The sequence below is a fragment of the Panthera tigris genome, chromosome A3, assembly GCF_018350195.1.
Source record: "Panthera tigris isolate Pti1 chromosome A3, P.tigris_Pti1_mat1.1, whole genome shotgun sequence".
Lineage (NCBI taxonomy): Eukaryota > Metazoa > Chordata > Mammalia > Carnivora > Felidae > Panthera > Panthera tigris.
In genome coordinates this window covers 85,909,932-85,918,673 of record NC_056662.1, presented here as the reverse complement: position 1 = coordinate 85,918,673, position 8,742 = coordinate 85,909,932, and positions in this window count along the sequence as shown.

The following is an 8,742-nucleotide window of genomic DNA, read 5'->3' as shown; positions in this document are numbered from 1 at the left end:
TATAAGTAATGTTTGTAAAATTTGTACCTAAAAAACAATTTAGGACAGTAAAAAAAAAAAAAAAAAAGAATAAAAAGTTTACTTAAAAAATAATAAATTGGGTGGGGAACCTGGGTGGCTCAGCTGGTTAAGTGTCTGACTTCAGCTCAGGTCATGATCCTCATAGTTCATGGGTTGAAGCCCCGGGTCAGGCTCTGCTGACAGCTCAGAGCCTGGAGCCTGCTTCGGATTCTGTCTCCCTCTCTCTCTGCCCCTCCCCCACTTACTCTCTGTTTCTCTCTCTCAAAAATAAAATTTTTAAAATTTATTTAAATCTGCTAAGAACGACGACACAAAGAGGTTAAGTTCGGAGTAGCTAGTAAAGGGAATTGTTAAAATATCTGCAACCATTGTTTTGAATAGACTCAGTTCAGTAAGATAAGGTAAGAGTTCAGGAAAGGGCTTAACTATGGTCCTTGTGATCTTCCCATCTCCTTGAAGAAATGCCTGCAGGTCCCATCACTTTCTGGTCTCCTTCAGCTTTAAACATGATCGTATTTCCCACAGTCCTCTCCAGTGGTAAGAAATCTAGCTAAGTCTTTACACCTTCCATTTTCCGTCTACCAGAGAGCTTCCTTCCTTTCCCTAGGTTGGGCTCAGAAGCCAGCCTCCTCTTTCTACACCTGCCTCCTATGGCTGGGGCAGGAGGAGGGGCTTTGGGATCAAGGTGCAGCATCCTTTTCCTTGGCTGGGGCTGCCCGTGGCTCTCTGCCCTGTTCCTGTCCAGGGTGACACACCCTCTAGCTCAGGGGGTTGGCAGACAATGGCCTATGGGGCAAATCTGAGCAGCAGAGAAGCATGGTTTTTTCCATTTTTTGATGTCTGGAAAAAAATCAGTAATATTTCATGACATGAAATTAGATGAAACGAAAATGGCAGTGTCCGTAAATAAAGTTGTATTGGGACACAGTTATACCCATATATTTATGTATTGCTCATGCCTGCTTTTGCTCTATAATGGCAGGGTTGGCTGGTTGTGGTAGACACTATATGGTTAGGAAGACTAAAATATATCCTCTCTGGCCCTTTACAATTGAGTTTGCTGAGCCCTGCTTTCACTCACTCTTGCAACCCACTCCCCTCACCTTCTGCCACTGGTGGTATAACCCACGCAGCAAGCTGGAGCCCCTTGCCCTCCTGGGGACCCTCGTGAGCAGGAGTTCAACCTGGCTCACTTCTGCAGCATCTCCTTGTTCCATGGAAAGTCCTGCATCCTTGTCCCTCCAAATGTCAGGAGTGCAAGCTGGTCCCCTATTCCTTCCCTCTTTGCTGTGCCATTGTGGGAGGCTCCAGATAGCCTCCTACCTTTAGGCTTCACCCCCCAAACTCCTGGGGATACTCCAAAGACTCCCTCACCATGTTTTACCCAAGTAACTGGAGAGGCAGACCCAGAGTTCCTATAGTTCAGGAAGCCTGCGGCCAGTAGATGAGACACCACACTCCTTGTGGGCACCCTGGGGCCTTAAAATATGATTTTCAGGGGCATCTGGGTGGCTCAGTCAGTTAAGCATCCGACTTCGGCTCAGGTCATGATCTCATGGTTTGTGAGTTTGAGCCCCACATTGGGCTCTGTGCTGACCACTCAGAGCCTGAAGCCTGCTTCAGATTCTGTGTCTCCCTTTCTCTCTGCCCCTCCCCGCCCCACTCTCTCTCAGAAATAAATAAAACGTGGGGCGCCTGGGTGGCTCAGTCGGTTAAGCGTCCGACTTCGGCTCAGGTCATGATCTCGCGGTCTGCGGGTTCGAGCCCCGCGTCGGGCTCTGGGCTGATGGCTCAGAGCCTGGAGCCTGCTTCTGATTCTGTGTTTCCCTCTCTCTCTGCCCCTCCCCCATTCATGTTGTGTCTCTCTCTGTCTGAAAAATAAATAAACATTAAAAAAAATTAAAAAAAAATTAATAAAAAAAATAAAACGTTACAAAAAATATGCTTTAAATAACTAAATAAATAAATAAATACATAAATAAATAAATAAAATATGATTTTCAGTTGGCCTGCCAGGATGAGTTGAGGGGGTGGTCACCATTTTTCTACATCTTTTAGGAAGTCCACAGGGTTGTCTCTAATCACTTTAAAATGTTGGAGCCCTTATTATCCAATGTCCTTGACTTTGAGGCTTTAGCCAAAACTCTAAAACAACAGGAAAAGTCCCAGACCATACCCTGTGACACAGGGTATTATGGTGTACAACTTCAGGGGGTGTGATTCACATTGAGGCCTATGTTACTGTGGCCCCTAGGGTTATTATACAGGGCACACCCTGCATGGCCAGAAGCCAAGCTCCTATGGCTACATATACACAGCAACAAACCCAAATGACCCACATGTCTTCTCTTCCTCACAGATCTCGAATCTAAGGACACTTTCCTGGCTTTGGAGATGAAAGCAGACAGGTGCAGTATGATAAAGGAAGCCCAGGTTTTGGTGGCTGTTGGTATAAGCCTTTGAGCATAAAATAGCAGAGGAATTCCAAGGCTTGTATAGTGATACGGGGAAATTCGAAAGTAGTACGACTTTTGCTTTTAAAATGTTTATACCAGTGGTTCAGGTCACGATCTCACGGTTTGTGAGAGAAGCCTGCTTGTGATTCTCTCTTTCTCTTTTTGCTCCTTCCCCACTCTCTCAAGATAAAAAAATAACATGTGTATTCTAGACTTTTTAAGAAAAAGGAACAGATTTTTTTTCTCTTAAGCAACAAACCAGAGAGTAGAGAGAGCTATATGTAATTAGAGTGATAATTAGAAGGTATTATCTCCAAAAAGAAGAAGGAGGAGGAGGGGTGTGAGGAAGAGGAGGGGGAGATGGCATCATCTCTGTTGTTACCTCTTCAACATTTCTTGAAACTTTAATCAATCTCTGGGTAAAAATAGGGCCACATTACAATATTTCTCTGTCCCTACCATCTCTGTAGAAACTCTAATGACCTGCGTCTCTTTCCAGCTATTCCTGGGATCACATGTGCTTGGAACAGATTCTGTTCTGCTATCATTTACATATTTACTTCAACTGCTCTGCAACTTGCTGCCAAATCAGCCCCAGAAGGCCAAGGCACCCACCATGTAGAATCCTCCCACTACTCCTGTCCAGACGGGCTGCTGCAGCCTGCTAATAAAGCCGCATGACCCAGGGCTCAAGGCTCACACAGTCTTGGACACAGTCTTGGATGTTTTAACAAAGCAGCTCTCTTATTTTGTGTGTCACCTTGGTTTCAAGCCCCCTTCCTGGGCCTCAGGCAGCGTCCATGGGTGTTAGACCAAAGACCGTCTGCACAGCAAGGTTCACTGATCTTAAATCACACTTTAAAAAAAAAAATGTTTGTTTATTTATTTATTTTAAGAGAGAAAGAGACAGAGAGAGAGAGAGCACTAGTGGGGATGGGCAGAGAGAGAGAGAGAGAGAGAGAGAGAAAGAATGCAGGCTCGATCCCACGAAGCATGAGACCATGACCAGAGCCGAAATTAAGAGTCGAATGCTTAACGAACTGAGCCACCCAGGTGCCCCATGAATCAAACTTTTGAATACTGGCTTTTTCCCAGAGAGGAATTCTTTCCCAGGACAAATTCTTTCCTGGCAGGCTTTCCAATGCCTCAGGTAAACATTTATCTGCTGGAACTTGCCACATTGGCCCCCAGAAATGCTCAAACCTGTTCTAGGAAGAACAGACTAGGCTGCTGACCTCAGGTGTTGTTGCTTATAGACGTGTCAGGAGTGGGTCTCAAAGTTTTACAGGAGAAGACAACAGCGTTGTTAGACCTACCCATATGACAAGCTCGGTGCAAGACACTCGAAATGCATTTTTCTCTATTCCACTTGACCATTTTTGATAGATATTGTTATCCACATTTTGCAGATCAGTAAAGTTAGGGCTCATTCACTCAACAGGTATTTGTTGAGTACGTACTGTGCGCCAGGCGTTGTTCTAGGCAGATGAGATATCTCAGTTACCAAGGTAGGCACCCTTGTGTGGTATACTTTCTAGGGGGAGTAAATGACTTTAAATAATTAGCAGACTAATGAAATAAAATATGGTAGAAGGTGACTATGGGACTTCAGAGAGGTTTCAATTCAGCAAGTATATTTTGAGCCTCTCTTAAATGCCAGGCACTGGGAACAGAATCAAGAAGAAGATAAACTTGGAGCGCCTGTGTGCGGTTCACAGTCTAGTGAGACCAGTGTGAGCAGCAGAACCGGGACTCAGTGCTGGTGGTCCAGGTCTGCACTGGCACTGCCGTCCATGGCAGGAGCACCTTAGTCTTATTTCTCTTTAAACACCCAACACAATGAGTTCCTCTTATGTGAGGCCTTCTCACCCAGAAATCATCATTCACTTCTCTTACCTGCCACCAGTGGGCCCTCGACATAGCCCTTGTTCCCCAGGGCTGCCTTCATTGATTTACAGGGTCTCCCCTCTAGGAGTTCCCTGAGACCAGGAATTGTTTTGCTCATCTTTGTATCCTCGAACCAAGGATTTTGATCATTTGTAAGTAACAGGAAACCTGACTAACCAGTGGCATTGGCAAAATTGTGGCCGATTTTTTCTCATGCGACAAGAAGTCTAGAAGGTGGTGGTTGCCGGTAGTTGTTGGTTCACTTCCTCAGGGATGTCATGGCTGAAGCGTGGCTGCCTTGACTCCAGTATTCCCACCCCGTGCAAGCAGGAGGAAGGGCCAGCACCTACAGCAGGAAAGCAAAACCTCTTCAGACATTTCTGACAGTCTTCCACACTTGTCTCATTGGATGGAACTGGGCCACATGAGAAGCCCTAGTTGCAAGAGAGGTTAGAATTATTATTATTGTTATCATCATTATCATTATTAGATTGGACACATTGCCACCTGAGTAAAGTCAGTGTTGGCTAGTAAAGAAGAAGGGTAAAGTGATTATTGGAAGGTATCTAGCATCGTCTGCCTCAATCCCTAGTACAAAGCATAGAGCCTGGGACCGTTATTGAGAAAGCATTCAATAGTTATTGAAAGAAAACAAATGAACAAGGGAAAAAGAGAAAAACAAAAAATAGGCTCTTAAATATGGAGAACAAACTGTTGGTTGCCAGAGGACAGGTGGGTGAGGGGATGGGTGAAATAGGTGAAGGGGATGAAGAGTATGTCTATCATAATGAACACTGACTGATGTATAAAACTGTTGAATCACTACATTGTACACTGAAACTAATGTATGTTAAATGTACTTGAATTTTAAAAATAAATTAATTATTTAAAAAATAGTTATTTTGGGGTCACCTGGGTGGTTCAGTGGTTAAGCGTCCAGCTTCAGCTCAGGTCATGATCAGGTCCTTGAGTTTGGGCCCCGTGTCAGTCTCTGTGCTGACAGCTCAGAACCTAGAGCCTGTTTCAGATTCTGTCCCTCTCTCTCTCTCTCTCTCTCTCTCTCTGCCCCTCCCCCACTCATGCTCTGTCTCTCTCAAAAAATAAACATTTTAAAAAGTTATTTTTTAATCATTTTCAAAAGTTTTCATTTTAATTCAAGTTAACAAAGTGTTATATTAGTTTCAGGTATACAATATAATGATTCAACACTCCATACATAACCCTGTGCTCATCATGACAAGTGTACTCCTTAATCCCCATCACTTATTTAAGTCATCCTTCCCTCCTATCTGTGGTAACCATCAGTTTGTTCTCTATAATTAACAGTCTGTCTCATTTGTCTCTTTTTCTTCCCTTTTTTTTTTGTTTCTTAAATTCCACATATGAATGAAATCATATGGTATTTGTCTTTCTCTGACTGACTTATCTCACTTAGCATTATACTCCTTAGCTCCATTCATGTCATCGAAATGGAAAGTTTCATCCTTAAAAAATAGTTATTGAATAAATGGTGAATGAGTAAATAAATGACTTTTTGGCCCATGTCACATGGTCTGGGAATCATCCCAGGGAATAATTAAAACAGAATTGACATCTTATTGAAATGGTATTAGGGAAAATATCAGTTGTTTATTGATTATCATGGTGAATGTGTGTGCGTGTGCGTGTGTGTGTACATGTGTGGTATAGAGATAGTGGGAGAGGAAAAAGGGTAGCATAAATAGATACAGATATCTCAAGTAGTAGTTTTACTTTTTCCTAAAAGAGTCACCCTCCCTCTAGGATATTTGGGGAAAAAAATGAAGGCTGTTTCACATCTGTTCCTGAGTTGTCCACCTGGCTGCTGTCCCCAGTTTCATGTGCCAGTGGTTACAGTCCTCTCCATAGATGCTACACCCTGCTTTGGCACAGTACCAGGTAGGGGGTGAATGAGGCCAGGCCCTCTCTTTCTGCTGTCTGCGCAGTCATCACACGGATTGAATGTGTGTACTGGATTTGACAAAGGGTTCAGGTGACGACATTCATTCACTCAACTAGTTCTTTTTTTGACCACCTACTATGTGCCAAGTATTATACTAGGAGCTGGGGTACAAGAGTAAAGAGACAGACATGCCATTCTTAAAGTTGAGGGTGTAGCAGGGAAAAGTATCATTAGAAAAATCAATACCCAAATTCATGATTTTAAGTTGTGATAATGCGCTATGAAGGAAAAGGAGACTGTGTTCAGAGAGAATAACAGAGGAGACTATTTCAATGGGGATGAAAAGAAGCGTCAGGAAAGGCCACCTAAGGTAGGATATTTAAGGAAAATATCCCTACCTTATATTCAGACCGGGGGGAATTAATACAAGGTATTCAAAAAAAAAAAAAAAAAAGGAGGGGAAAAGGAAAAGAAAAGAAAGAGAGAGGTGGGAGGAGGGAGGCATTCCCCACAGAGGGAGCAATTTGTGCAAAGGCACTGAGGTGGGAAATAATTTGACATATTAAGGAACTGAAAACAGCCAGGGAAAGGGAAAAAGAGAGGAAGCTGGCACCTCTATGCAAATATGTACACAAATAATTTTACATAAATGGGATCATACTGTATGCAGTTTCTAAACTTTTATTTTTTATTTTTCACCACATCATTAATGTAAATAACCAATACTCGGCAAAGGTTTTTTTTTTTTTAATCCAGTTTTTCTAAGGGCAAGAAACACATATTCTGATGGCTGATTGAAATGCTAACTGACTAGAGGGTATTATGCTAAATGAAATGAGTCAGAGAAAGACAAATATCATATGACTTCACTCATATGAGGAATTTAAGATACAAACAGATAAACATAAGGGAAGGGAAGCAAAAGAATATAAAAACAGGGAGGGAGACAAAACATAAGACACTCTTATATATGGAGAACGAACAGAGGGTTACCGGAGAGGTTGTGGGAGCAGGGATGGGCTACATGGGTAAGGGGCATTAAGGAATCTACTCCTGAAATCATTGTTGCACTATATGCTAACTAACTTGGTGTAAATTAAAAAATAAATTAATTTTAAAAAACATAAAAAAAAAGAAGAAATGCTAACAGGTATAAACTTCCTGAAGTTTTTCAATCACAAAAGAATGGGGAAAGAAAAGTGCCTGGAAGGAGGTCCCAAAAAGCACCAATATTTAAGAGGCTGGCAGATGAAACCTTGCAGGGGGAGACAGAGGAGTAACCATTAAAGTTGTAGGAAAAATTGGCAGTTGTGTTGCCAAGGAAAGAGATTATTAAAAGGCGGGAGAAATCTTCAGCATTCGATGTTCCAGGGGTCAAGAAAGGTAATAACTGGGAAGGATTCTTCAGGTATAGCAACATGGATGTTGTGAGCAGTCTTGACTAGAGCAGCCAGGGTGGGAGTGGGGGAATACTGGGACACAGAAACTGGTTTCAGTGGTTTGAGTAGTGAGAGGTGAAAAACTAGAGATTAAAAGTGTAGACAACTCTTTTATGCCATTTGGCTCTGAAGGGAAGAAAAGAGAGAGTGGTGGCTGGAGGCAGATTTGGAGCAAGGCAGGAGTTTTCTTTTTGGGAAGGAAATTAAAGATAGGGAAGAAAGACTGGCCCCTACCCAGGGCCTGTTCCTGAGTGGAAAAGTCACACTTCAGTCAGGATCTAAAAGAGATTAAGGGGGCAAGCCTTGGACTGCACTGAGGTCTAGAATGAATGTTCCGCGAAGAACCAGCAGTTGGAAGCCAACCTGTGGCCTCCAGAATGTAAACTGCACTAAGGAAGCACAGCCTGCTCGGTGTCCAAACCCACACCTAATGCAGGCCTGCAGCCCCACCCACCCTCTTGGACACTTCTCTGGGCCATAGAAACCACAAAGGTTATTGTGCCTGTGGCTTCAATCTGTCCAACAATAGGTGTGTTGTTTCTGGTCCAGAAACCAGTACTGTGCTTACCTTCTAGAGCAGTGGCTCTCAAATTTTAGCGGAAGGTCCTATTAAAACAGAGACTGGACCCCACCTCCGGAGACTGTGATTCAGTGGGTTTATGGCACGGCCTGCTAATTTGCATTTCCAATGTGTTCCCATCTGTTGTTGCCCCCCCGTCTACATCTTGAGAACCGTTGTCCTGGAGAAAGCGAAATACTCGAGAAAAGTTCTGGGAGAGTAGTTAATAGGCTTTTGCACTTGGCTCTGGAAGCTAGTCAAATACTCATGTTTATAAAGCAAAGGGCAGCACTGCAGGAGGTGAGTCCTGTGGGGACTGGTCCAAGATGAGTGGGTCTATAAGCCCAGCCTAACAGAAGGATAAGAGAACCAACCGCAGCCCCAAGGGAGAAGAGCAGGCATCTCGCTGAAGGTGACAACTCTTTCGAGGGGATGCTCCAATGAGTCTTTTGACGCAGT